This window comes from Rhyacophila brunnea, unplaced genomic scaffold (assembly GCF_057557595.1).
Source record: "Rhyacophila brunnea isolate RB1 unplaced genomic scaffold, BYU_Rbru_1.0 scaffold_10, whole genome shotgun sequence".
In the NCBI taxonomy this organism is placed as follows: domain Eukaryota; kingdom Metazoa; phylum Arthropoda; class Insecta; order Trichoptera; family Rhyacophilidae; genus Rhyacophila; species Rhyacophila brunnea.
Window position 1 is genome coordinate 24,780,924 of NW_028232752.1, and position 14,755 is coordinate 24,795,678.

Sequence of the window (14,755 nt, forward strand, 5' to 3'; positions counted from 1 at the left end):
TCCTACCCCCACCCTCCCATTTTTTTAATTGCGATTTTATTATTTTTGTATGAACAAATTTAACCGTCGTCAAACAGAACGAAATTATGTATGTTGTTGAATGACAGATGGCCCTACGTCCGAGAAGAATTCAAGAAAAGCGTCGCGTCATTTTGAGATTTCATTCGGCATATCACAACGCAGTGCGTGCAAAATTTTGTACGATTTATTTTAATTTATCTATTTTTGTGTGCGTGTATTACATACAGTGCACAATGCCAGCAAGACGCAAGGGGGCCATTTGGGCCGTCGAACGAATAAAGCCACAAACATGCGAAATAGTAGAGCATAAAGAACAGACGAACAAATCCAACAAGATGTGCGTGTGAGCATGTCACAATTGCGTGCATCTCAATCACAAGAGGCACGAGCTGAACGAAATCAACAACGACAATTGGAACGGAGCCAAGCGCGCTGGTTTGTAGTCAACACACGAGCACAACACAGAGCAAATGATTGACAACGCCAACAAGTACATGGACCATTTACATCCGCTTCATTTCTTCGTCTCGCATTCGAGTACGAGCCAGATATTGAATATTCCGCTCATCCGAAAGTGCTGATTATGGACAAAGAATGTCTCCATTGTCATGCGCTCAAATTCAAACATGAGTCAGCCGGGATGTGTTGCACATCAGGAAAAGTGCAACTACCAGAAATTGAGATACCACCAGAACTATTGAACGGCTTGCTCATCGGCACGGTTCCAGATTCAAACCTGTTCCTGAAGTCCATTCGCACATTCAATTCATGTTTCCAAATGACTTCGTTCGGAGCAACAGAAATAGTTCATAATACTCCGGCAAATGGTCAACAATTCCATTCTACGTTCAAAATCAAAGGCCAGGTATACCACAAAGTAGGCTCATTGCTGCCAATGCCAAACGAACCACATATTTTTTTTACAAATCTACTTCATGGGCGGTGAGGACATCAATCGTGTGGATGCACGTTGCGGCTACAATAACGTCAATTTGCCTAATGCCAGGCGTATCATCGGCAAACTGGACGCCCTATTGAATGAGCACAATGAATTATTGAAATTCTTCAAAGCACACATGCACGAATTGCAAAGTGACAATCACGCTATTATCATCAATCCTGATAAAACATCAGCTGGAGAGCACGGCGACCGCACATCGACGCGAGAATTCGTGATTCTAAGAAGAAACAATAATCTGGAGTTCATCGCTGACACACACCGTTCATACGATGCTCTCCAATATCCGCTAATTTTCTGGTAGGGACAAGACGGATATTGCATAAATATTAAACAACGAGATCCTGTCACAGGTAATTCATTCATTATGAACATTATTACTCATTTTGAATTGAGAAAATGAATGGTTGGTGTTTTTTTGTTTTTATCGGCGGTCATCGTCTACAGCGCTCCATTCCTCTTTCTGTCATAGATCCTATCACCACACACTTACGATACATTCGTTATTTTTTATTTAACAACCAAAATATTCACTAGAAATAATTTATATGGCAGAACAACGTTTGCCGGGTCAGCTAGTCTTCTTTCTTCTTCTTTCGACCATGTCCGATCCTAATAGGATCATATGGGCCTCCAAGTAGTTGAGGTTTGTATTAACAGATTTTATTTTTACGAGAAATGGATGTCAGCCACTTGCTCAACCTATTAGGTCCATACTCTGACTCATACACAAATTGAAAAACAATTTGTGTACTTGCCAGACCCAGGATTCGAACCTGGGACCCACGACACTATAGACCGGCGCTTAAGCCACGCGGCCAACGTGGGTCTAGTCTAATATATAAAAATTAATATTTGTGTATTTGTGTGTTTGTTTGTTCGTATTTAATGCGCAGCCATACCGTTCATCCGATTGCGATGAAACTTTGTAAGCTTATTGCTTGCATTTGCGGGAAGAGTATAGGCTATACTAATATATAAAAATGAATGTCTGTCTGTCTGTATGTCTGTCTGTCTGTGTGTCTGTCCCGTATGCGTTCCTATACCATTCATCCGAATGCAATGAAATTTTGGTAAGTGGTTGTATGCACACCCATAAAGGTTTTTCAATTAGAAAAATTATCATCATCTTCTTCTTCTTCATTCTATCTTCTTTTATTCGTATGGTTCCTATACCATTCATCTGATTGCGATGAAACCTTCGTCAGTTGTTGTGTTAATACCCGCAAAGATTTCTGAAATAGTACAACTATCTTCTTCTTCTTTTTCTTCTTCTTCATTTTATCTTCTTTTATTCGTATGGTCCCTATACCATTCATCCGATTGCGATGAAACCTTCGTCAGTTGTTGTGTTAATACCCGCAAAGATTTCTGAAATAGTACACATATCTTCTTCATCTTCTTCTTCTTCATCATTTTATCTTCTTTTATTCGTATGGTCCCTATACCATTCATCCGATTGCAATAAAACCTTCGTCAGTTGTTGTTTTAACACCCGCAAAGGTTTCTGAAATAGTACAACCATCTTCTTCTTCTTCTTCATTTTATCTTCTTTTATTCGTATGGTCCCTATACCATTCATCCGATTGCAATAAAACTTTCGTCAGTTGTTGTGGTAACACCCGCAATGGTTTTTGAATTAGTAAAACCATCTTCTTCTTCTTCTTTTTCTTCTATTCTATATTCTTCTATTCGTAAGCGTTCCTATTCCATTCATCCGATTGCAATAAAATTTTCGTCAATAATTGTGCCAACACCCGCGAAGGTTACTGAATTAGTACAACCATCTTCTTCTTCTTCTTCTTCTTCTTCATTCTATCTTCTTTTATTCGTATGGTCCCTATACCATTCATCCAATTGCGATGAAACCTTCGTCAGTTATTGTGGTAACACCCGCAATGGTTTTTGAATTAGTACAACTATCTTCTTCTTCTTCCTTGGTTCCTATACCATTCATCCGATTGCAATGAAATTTTGGTAAGTGGTTGTATGCACATCCATGAGGTTTTTGAATTAGAAAAATCATCATCTTCTTCCTCTTCTTCATTCTATCTTCTTCTATTCGTATGCGTTCTTATACCATTCATCCAATTGCGATTAAAATTTGACCAGTTGTTGTGCGCAAGCCCGCGAAGGTTTCTGAATTAGTACAACCATCTTCTTCTATTCGTATGCATTCCTATACCATTCATCCGATTGCAATGAAACTTTGGTGAGTTATCGTGCGCATGCCTGCAAAGGTTTCTGAATTAGTAAAACCATCATCTTCTTCTTCTATTCGAATGCGTACCTACACCATTCATCCGATTGCAATAAAACTTTGGTGAGTTGTCGTGCGCATGCCCACGAAGATTTCTGAATTATAAAATCATCTTCTACTTCTATTCTTATGCGTTCCTATACCATTCATCCGATTGCAATGACATTTTGATCAAGTGTTGTGCCCTTGCCAGCAAAGGTTTCTGAATTAGTACAATCATCTTTTTCTTCTTCTATTTGTATGCGTTCTTATGCCATTCATCCGATTGTGATGAAATTTTGACCAGTTGTTGTGAGCACGCCCGCGAAGGTTTTTGAATTAGTACAACCACCTTCTTCTTCTTCTATTCGTATGCGTTCCTATACCATTAATCCGATTGCAATGAAACTTTGGTGAGTTGTCATGCGCATGCCCACGAAGATTTCTGATTTAGAAAATCATCTTCTTCTAATATTCGTATGCGTTTCTATACCATTCATCCGATTGCGATGAAACTTTTGTCAGTTATTGCGCGCACACTTGCGAAGGTTTCTAAATTATTATTATATAAAATACAAAGTTTGTTGTTTGTTTGTTCCATCCAATTTTGATTTTTTTTACTACATATTAATAACATTAATAACGTTTTCATATTTTGGATTCGATTTTAATTTAGTGTTCTTATGTTTGATCTTTACTCCTATTAGAATTATTTTCATATTGCCATATTGTATTACACAGATATTTTAATATTAAAAAAATAATTAACTCTTATTATTTTTCAAATATCTAAGATAAATATAACCACGAAGTGACCCTGTGCGAAGCCGGGTACTTCAGCTAGTATATTATAATAATATGATTGCTTCATATTATTGTGATTTTTAATACATCGTAGATTACAAATATAATAATATAATCACCTTTGTTATATACTGTATCAGTTTTTTTTTATTGAATGATAGTGTAAGGTTAATGCAAACAGAATAAAATCAAGTAAACAAACTATATTATGTAATTAACTATCAAAAACTAAACATAATATAAAAACAAAAATATATAATGAAAAGAGTCAGTGTAATTTAAACATATACATGCAAATCTTATTTTCCACTACACGTATATTCTAGTCAAAAATTTTGAAAATCTGGTAAATATAAATAGAACATCATTATAATAACCATATTTATGTTCATAAGAATTCTTAAGTTGGTGACACTCTAGTGGTTCTAGACAGTATGACAACGGTGTAGTAGACAGCATCATAATATACTATTGTGGAATATTTTAAATAACAATATATAATATAGTTTCGCTACGTGACATAATATTTAGTCCTCGCACATACAATAAATACGTGTGAGTATTATATTATTTATAGCAGCATGCAATCTGTTAAAGTTTGTCGCTAAAATCAAAACGTGGAATATCCGGGCACGGATAACGTATGATATAAGTGATGAAGCGCGGTAAGGTAATATACGAGGTACAAATTTCTTCAGCTATGACTACTAGCTGTTGATTATTTCAACTCAGTACTGTATCGCGTCCAGTCGCTGCACGCTACAAAGCGTATGGGGATGTCTCATATAAACAGTATGATTAATACAGTCCTCGCCGTGTGGTTATCATACTCGTGGCTGTGTTTAGCAGCTGTATCTTTACATAGCGTAATGGAAGTATAGGTGTAAACATTTTCTAGTATTTAAGGATTGAATCAATCAAGAAGATGAACGAAGAGTGATCGAAAATTACTATACTTAAGTAGTTCGATATTTTTTTGATGATATTTTGTAATGCTTTTATTGATGATGAGAAAAAGGGGGATGAATATACGTCACCATGACAACAGTTGGTGTTGATCTAATGGTTATAAAAAATCAACATTTAGGAAAAATATGAATAATCCGCAAGAATTCAAATAAAATTATCGAAGTGTGTATTTTTTGTATGGCTTAGATATTATTTATTAAGTACCCAAGTATTTTATTAAATTTTCAAAATGCGTCTAAATATAGTTCATAATATTCATCGGACCGTATCAAAATTTGATTTAATAGATGTATAAATTTTTCTCTAACTCGATAAAAAAAAAAAGATTTTTCATACGTTAAATCACGAAACATTCGAAGGTCATATATTTCCCCTTCAATATAATTTTCCTAACGCAGCCTAAGCTATTTGACCACGTAACATACGGTTCGAGAGAATAAATTTTCAGAAAAATGATTTACCTCAATAAATATGAGGCCATGAAAAAAAGGTTCCATTTTCTTCAGCAAGAAAATGTTTTGGACAAATAGCTACTGATTTTTTTTCCACCCATCCCTTTCGGCTAAAAGTTATATTTCAAAATAAAAAGACGACAACAAAATGCCGGAGTATTCTAGCGTGAGTAAAAGTACCTTAGGAAAAGTCAAAAACTTTTCAAAGGAAGAGAGTAGGTAAAGAAACCTACCGAATCGCGATTGTAAGGTTTTTCAGATTTAGCCAACATAAATCACGGCGTATTTACTTAGGTAAGCTTTGATGTCGTTAGGTCAAAATTTAACTCGAGAAAATATAAACAAAATTAGCAAATTGCTTTTTTTACTTATTTCTCTTTTATTGGATTATGATCATACTAAAAATTTGTATTGCGATCATTAGCAGCCGTTTTCCGCAATGCAGTTTTAAGGCGATACACTATACCTTCATATAGAACTAGCAACACGCAGTATTGTAATATATTGATTGGTCACATACCCAATGAGTATCCGTGAAAATACTGTTTATCTTATGTATGTATAATATAAATAACAAAGTTTTTTATTAAGTGATAAATATTATTGGTTGGGTCAATTATGGTCGCTTTCATCCTACCTCAAATTCCCAGTTATTGTCGCAAATCCAGGCGCAACTCAGTAACGGCTCATCAGTCGACCGTTATTGAAAAATATTTAGTCACAAAAAGACATCGAGAGCACCTAAGCTTGTTATTATAGCTAGACCGTCATTAACGAGTAATTCAAAGTGCATAATATAGAGTCATTCATCAACAGTTTGCTTCTTAACACTTACAAACTGAACCATTTTGGAACGTCAAGTGCCGCGCACCGGGTGACCCAACAAATCAATAATGCACGATAGTGATATTGCGACCAGGAGTGACAACCAGCCAGCCTGAACAGCATAAGAAGTCAGTGCCTGTCATCTTTAATATAACATTCCCTCCAGCATCTGAATCATACAAAAATTATAGTGCACTAAAAAGCGCAGCAAATTGCAATCAGTTTTTTTCAATTAGCGTCTTAATCTAGTACAAGTATTGAACACCTCCGAATAAAACGTTAAAAATAATGTTGAGATAAAGACTTTTTTCTATCGATAATCATTGTCAGTCATATTTAAACAATATAATGATGAAACCGTAAAGTATAATATAAATATAGATGGTTTTATGAATATGGTTCAATTATTTCCAGGAAACATCTCTTTATCCAATCGCTATCACTCGCGCGGGCTCATTCAAAATCTCAGTCAAGTGTAATACAGTGATGCACGTGGCATCATAATTATGTATATTTATGGAAATTTAATGGATGGGTAGAGAGACGCGCGCTCAGATACAACCATTGTCTATATCAATAATTAAAAAAATATATTAATAAGTATATTATTTACTTGGTGGAGAGCCCATCCAAAGATAGTTATTACGAGCTTTATGCTGCCATTGAAGAACATGGTTTGTGTAAAATAACAGAAAAATATCATGTATATATAAAGTATTATTTCCACAATCAATTTTTTTCATACTTTGCAAAATATTCCTCATTGTTTTATGAAACCATCACAATACATAATATAATATTATGCACGTTAATTCAAATTTATAACTAAGTATATTTTCAGTGTGTGTTGCAATAATAGAAACACTTAATGTAATGTTTTTTAAAATTGAAACTCGTGCGTATTTCATGGGTGTTTTTTTAAAATGTAATATTACATAAGTAATATATTAAGATAAAAATATGTGTTTACTCTTAATGTTTATATTATTTCCGACAAAATTATGGACTGTTGCTAGTAATGAATACTCGAATAATAAAGCCGTCTTTGGAAATATTATTATAATATGTTTTTCTATTATAATTAATATTTTTATCGTGTTAGTTATTGTTATTTATATAATAATAAAATAATAATAGTTACTTAGTTGTACCAAATTATGTTAAATTATTACATTTGATTAGGTGAATAAGTATATTATTTTCATCTCTTGTGAGAATGGGCCAGGGGCGTGAGTGACAAGGCGGGTATTTGCGTGTCGAAATTGGTTTCGTGCCTCCAAATTTGCTAACGCACTGAAGGCACGTCATTTCAGCTGTGCGCCATTGTATAAGTAATAACATTTCTTACGCAAAGATTATAATCGAAATGTTAATAATTTTGCAGCTAATCTCACGAAGAAAATAAATACTTTTTTTTTGCAGTGAATTAACCTCGATGTGTATTCGTGAGAAGCGTTCATGTGATTTCTCTTTAGTAAATGCAAATTTAATGGACGACTAACTACACTGTATAAAACTAAATAGTTTAAACATTTTAATTAGTAATTTAAATAATTATTACTCACGATTAAACGTTTTGTTTTTAAATGATATTGCGATAAGTATAAAAAAACACATTTCGTTTTTTTTATGAAATTATAATTTTATATACCTAAATTTAAATCCCATAATTCAAAATATAAAAATTGCTGCTACCATTTTCATAAATAAATTATAAATGTTATGCAATTATAATATGTTTTGTTATTTCTATTATTTTGTCAACTGTCAATTCATGGTGGAACTTTATTGTATTGTTGTTTTAATTTAATAAAAATTTTAATTTTGTAGTAATTACTCCACTTTTAATCATTAAATTGGACCGGTTTCGTCCGCCTCACAGGGACATTTTCAACTGAATACATTTTTTTTATAACTTTTTATATTTAACAAACAATATCCAAAGCAAAATAAATAATATAACAATAGGTACATAAATTATCCCGGTCCTAATTTATTGATTAAAAATGGAATAAGTACTACAAAAAAATTGCGTTTTATTAAATTAAAACAATAGATGATTTGCAAATTAAAAAACGTCAACACCGACAACTTCAAATTTATAGGATTAATAAAAAATATTAATACTTTGTCATAATGTAAATATTAATAAAAAACGTATGTGAAAGGTATATAACTATATTTTTTATTTAATAATATTATTAAATTTGTACTCCTAAATGGCGTCAGATTTTCATAAAAATAGGTATTAGCTTTTGATGTTTTTTATTTATACAAGTCAATTTCAAAAAAGCATAATTATTAATAAAATGATAATTACATGTTCATTATCTTATATATATATATATATTGTAATTGAGTTGTACTTTAGATAAGTAGGTACCTAATATTATTTTGATAACATTGTGAAGTTTTCAATTAAATAAGTATTATGTTAATATTATGTATTTAATAAAAAAATCCACTCTAGCCCTTTCACAAAATAATAGTTTTTACGTATGTAATAAACCACTTTTTTTATTTAAGAGTTCCATGAAATATAAAACTATCACCACTTGAAACATACCTGAAATTTTCACCCCACTTCATACTTTCACCCTACATAACTCTTTTGAAATTCAGTTTTGATTTGTTCCTTTGATCTGTTAAGAAGAAGTATCCCCTTTTTGCGCATATTTTATAGTGGAAAGACCAAAAGCTCACATTACACGATCCTATCCAAGCCGCTAGCGGGCGATCTTCGAGGCAATTTGCAACAGATGCTGTCTCCATAAACAAAGCAATCAGTATAAGCGCTTGGAACTGTGAACGTTATATTTCGTCCTCATAGCCCGGATGCAGCACAACTTCTGGATTTATTTATGCAAACAATTATTTAGAAACTTTATCAACAAGGAACTCTCAGTGCATTATTTTCATAATTTATTATTAGATATGCCACCACCATCATCATCGGCAGTAACACATTCACTGATTTATATAATATTTAAATCTTCCTCTAGTATTTTTCATTGCCTTTTAATCCATAATTCTGTTGCTACTGAATGAATGAATGCTGAATTAAATCCTGGATAAGGAAGCAGACAAGGGTTTTCGATGTGATAGAGTTCGTTTAGAGAAGCCTCAAATGGAGATGGGCTGGACACATAGCTTGAAGAAGAGATAATCGTTGGACAAATCTAGTCATCCAGTGCTATCCAAGAGGTACAAAATGTTCGCAAGGTAGATCTAGAGGCTGCTGGATCGACGAAATGAGTTCTGTGGAAGAACGTGGCAACGCAACGCATAGGACCGAGAGAAATGGAATCAGCTAGGAAAGGCCTTCATACAGCAGTGGATAGATTCAGGCTAATGATGTTGATGATGAAATCAATAACCAGTAGATCATACTCGTAGATCCAATGATTTGAGCAAGCAGCTCTCGTAAAAATATGTGTTAAAAAAACTCTTTGGTAAGGCGGCTTTGATATACGTCTGTATGAAAAAATATATAAAATATAATGACATACCCACTAAGCCTAAGCTAACAATAATGTATTATTTTATTACTTTATTTGGTACATTTTTTCTCAAAAACCGTTGGCAACACTGACTGAGATTCGATTAAAAATGTCAACTGGGAAAGATGTTTACGGATAGGGAAAAAAACCAATAAAGTAATACAAAACTAATTCAAGTTATACGGACGTCAGCGATTTGCGTGAATAAATTGTGCTGAAGTATTTCGGTAAAATTGTTAAAGAAAGTCGATTTCCTTCATACGTCCTCTCCGATTTTCACTGAAAGCGCGCGTGCGAATATGTCAAACATTTCCGAAATTATTTTCCCATCTCTGGAATTCCAAATTTTCTGTCACCACAAAAGTATGCTCTTGAATTATTGTACGTTTTTTCCCGCACTTTTGTACTATAATAATATGCCATCGTTTTAGTCTAAATTGACCGCAATAATAAAATTATTCTTAACGCAAAGTGCCCTCTCATTAAGGTTATATAATATGATGTGACATTTTACAATTTTTGTGTTGATGGCATTTTAATGTTAACGGTTTATAATTTAGATTTTTAGTCCTTTTGGGCTGTTTATTGATAATAAGAAAATGTAGTTATTTAGAGACAGCATCCTGAATTAATAATTGAATTACGTGACTGATAGTAAATGCATCAAAAATAGATAAGTACAACGTTACGTATATCAATGAATTAGAGATAGCATATTATTATCCAATTTAGCTGTTATTTTTTATTGTATATAGACTATAACAACGTAATACATGAAGACAATATCTCTCGTTTAAGTTTAGTGGACTTTTTTCTTGTCATATTTTAATTTCATATCGACTGAATGAATTAGGTATATGACTATTTAAAAATTATGCAAAACATATTGAATAATTATTTATTATTTCAATATATACATAATTAATAAAATTCATAAAACATTTTAGCAGTAGAACTCTTTTATAAAAAAAACAACAAGCATTTATTTTTCAATTCTTAATTTGCTAGTTTTAAAGAAAATGTACGATTTATTAAATATATTTCTAAAAAAAACTATTATAAAAATAATAAAGTATTACTCTTTTAACACAGAGAATGCATTCCAATTTTTCTACACTTGTTTAAACATATAATAGGAAATGAAAAATATTGTAAAATTATATAGATTGAAATCAACATAAATAACATTGAATGAATAACATGTATATTTCACATAACTCGTGAGATTTAAACCGGTATAGGCTACGTAACACTAACACACTACCCATTCACTATGGTAAACATTTTTTCAACATTCTTTCTTTTTTGCAATGCATCTGAGTCCTCAGTATAGTCCTATCAACCGAAACTTTGTAGCACCTCATAAAATTATCATTAAATAGAAACGACATAGTGATACTCTGTCGCCTTTATTTTATGTATGATGAATGATAAGCCCTGTTGCAACAGCATTGCTGTGGAAAAGATTAGAATGTAAGCCAGTAAACTCTATTTGGTGAATTTACAAATGAGTTGCTGAGGTTTAAATGAGTATATTTTTGTAATGAGTACAGTTACATGATACATGAACCTGTTTGTATCTTCGAAAAACAGGATTCAAAATATATCTGATGTGTATGAAGAAATGTAAAGCCTTGAAACTCTCACGTTAGATGAGATGCCATAGACATAGTGAATAAAATATAATTAATATTTTTACATCAACGTGGGTAATTTTAAAGTTTTTAATCTGACTTCTCTTTCAAATACTAAAAAAAAATATAAATATATACAAATATTAGTATTTTTTGTCCTCTAAAAATAATGAATGGTCATTTTATGTAATGGATGAACGCATTTATATATTATAATTAAAGTCGTACTTTGCGAATTGAGGAAGTTTTACTTAATATGTATGTATAAATTTCGAATTTTGTGCAAACAATCATTCTCAATAAATAAGATCTTGAGGTGGAGAGGTATTTATTTAAAAAAAAAGCATGATCACTGCATAGTAGGTATATTTTTTTATAATGCAAATTTAGAAATACAATATCTAATCATCGCCTCTTTCAGCTTTACGTTCTAGCTGAAGCCATCAGTCACTGGTGTGCTACGTGACCATCTTATAATAACTCACCGAATTTTGGAACATTCAGGTAAAGGAATGTTATCATCGTATTTATAGTAGCTATAGCTAATGCAATATGTAGACAAAAATGAAACACACAATTAAATCTTGATAAAATCACATATTAAATTAAAACTAACTTATAGTTATACGAATAAGTCACTTCCGGCTTAATTCCCGAAGGGAAGCCAACATATTAAATGTGTGGATTGCATTGTTAGATAATTTTGCCCAATATAAATTTGTCAACATCGATTTGAATCCAGTTATCGATAATAAAAATTTTCCTTTTATAAACGTCATAGTATAATATTATCGAGTTGTTGTAGCGGGGTGCACTAAACTCTGGCTGGCAGTACTATATGAAGCAATCGATAGGACCCTATTTTTTGGATGAGCCAAACCTTTTCCCACGTCACGATTTAAATAGACATAACGAATTCTGCAATGCTGTGCCGATGTCTGAATTGAGAATCGGACGTGATGTTATGACCGGACAGCCGTGGAATATAAATGAATCACGCGACTGCGGACCGTGTGCCCGGTACCTTATATTCTGCACATTGCATACTGGATGACAGCGCTTATATATACAGTGGCTATTTTCCGTATGATAATTATATAAATTGCCTACTAAAATGCTGCTTTAAACTGTGTTTCTGTTTAAATAATATATTTAATATCTCACTAATTGTTATAAAGCCTGTGAAATCAGAATTATTTTCATTTTCAATATATATTTTGATTGTTGCATCAATAAGTATGATTAAAATACAACAAGTTGTAAAATTAATACTATCAACTAAAGGTATTTGATGGAATTTAAATTTAAATTCTAATAGATTTAAGTTTTGTACTATTCTATTTGAGTCGTTTTTTGCGACCTGAGTTTTGCCTTTCACAACAAGTTGTCACTATGTTAAATGTATCTAAAATTCTATGGAAACTAACTGCAAGTCGATTGGTGAAAGCGATTTTAGCTCAATCTACTAAACTACTAAATAAAAATACTATTTTAAAATAAAAAACGCAATGCTTTATCTTTCTGAAACCATTTAGCAGCCATGACTATTAAATACTTAGGTAATGCAAATAAACACCAGCAGATTTCGCACTGAAATTATTTGAGTTAAATATAACTTTCTCAAAAGTTCAAGATATTCTTTTATCAGAAACTTCAGATTCTGTGCATTTTAAATTTGAATAACTTTAAAGCTTTCATTTTATAAAATAGATTTAAAGCTAATTATTATAATTCACAAATATTTTTATAAATGATATTTTTTGTTTCTGCTTTATAGCAGTGGTTCATGAAATATTTATATTAATATCACCAGTGACCAAAATGAAAAAAAAACCGCATATCTAGACAACGAGTATACATAAAATGATAATAATATATCTGGTTTAGTATACAAGGAAAATATAAAAATGTTAATCTTAAGAATTTTTAAGAATAACATCATTATTTTTTCCTATGTAGTCTACATTATTTACAATACATAATACGATTCTTTTTCTTGTCGTTCCATCCTCGATCCGATGAAAATAATTCAACGAAGCCGCACTAGTACCGATCACTGAAGTTTTTAAGCCAAGAAATGCACCGTTGTATTATTATGCTTCTACGTATATCATTGATCTCTCTTCTAGGATACCATATTAACGAATGTTGTACTTTTTTTCTCACAGAATCTAACTAAGATACTGTAGTTTTCTGTTTTTGATATTAACTTGCCAATTCTTTTCCATCTGTTTAAATAAATCAACATTACCGGTCAGTCCAAGAAAATATACATTTCGAAAACCTTAACCCTCGTTGACATCTTCTGGTTTAGCGTATATAAAAATTGAGAGAACATAATAGCATAGAACATACATAGTCTCAGGTATAGGTTAAGTCTTGATTTCGAAAGAGGGGTCTCATTTTCTCATTTCTCATTGGATCACACATATATACGGTTCACTGATATTAACACAATTTATATTTTTAGTGTTACCATTTTTGATACTGTTTATAAGTAATTAATATTAAGGTTTTTATATCAATATTATAATGATTGATTTATTTTCTTTTTTATACAGATTGTATCCGGATAGACTTCTCTAACACCAAACCATTTGAATCCAGTAGCATTAGATTAATTATTTTATATCCTATAATTTTGGGTATCACCAACGCTGATAAAATTGCATAACTTTTTGATTAATGGCAAGCTGTTAAAAAAATTATATTTTTTTATTACGCGGCGTGAAGAATTTATTGAATTTCAAAAGCTTACAATTTCAAATTGGCTACAGGACTATGCGAAAATACAAAAAAACTAAAAAAAAATATATTAAAAAGTTACTCAACAATACCTACATTTTTGGTTCAGTATTAATATGTATTTTCCTTTTATGTAACATAAAAAACGTGTGTCTTATATCATATAATTATAAACTTCTTAAATATGTGATTATCATTATCAGCCGAGTTTGATTCACTGGTTGGTGAAGGCCTCCTCTAGCTTCTTTCACTCTCTTCGGTCCCTAGATCTACGCTGCCACGTACACTCACAGTACTTTATAAGTTTGTCTATCTAGCGGGTTTTAGGGCATCACTGTGGTCGTTTAGTGCCCCCTGTCAACCACTGTATGACGATATTGTCTAACTTATTATAATGTCATCTGCTTATTTTCCATTTTCACATCGCGTACTTCTGTCTTGCTACAGTATTTATTGGTTTTTATAATATGCCCTACACATAGTTTTTCATCTCTTTCTTACATTAAGCGTCCAAGTTTCATACGCATACTTCATAAATACTTGTTAGAACATTTTATTCCTAAAACACACTAAGAGGTCACTTTTGAAGACACTATTCCAGCGCCTAA

The 14,755-nt window shown here is 31.9% G+C and overlaps 1 protein-coding gene across 1 annotated transcript in view; it reads right to left on the reverse strand.

The window, feature by feature from the left end:
* LOC147079016 (acid sphingomyelinase-like phosphodiesterase 3b) overlaps positions 1–14,755 on the reverse strand; it is a 259,878-nt gene that overhangs the window by 65,880 nt on the left and 179,243 nt on the right. The window lies entirely within an intron of this gene.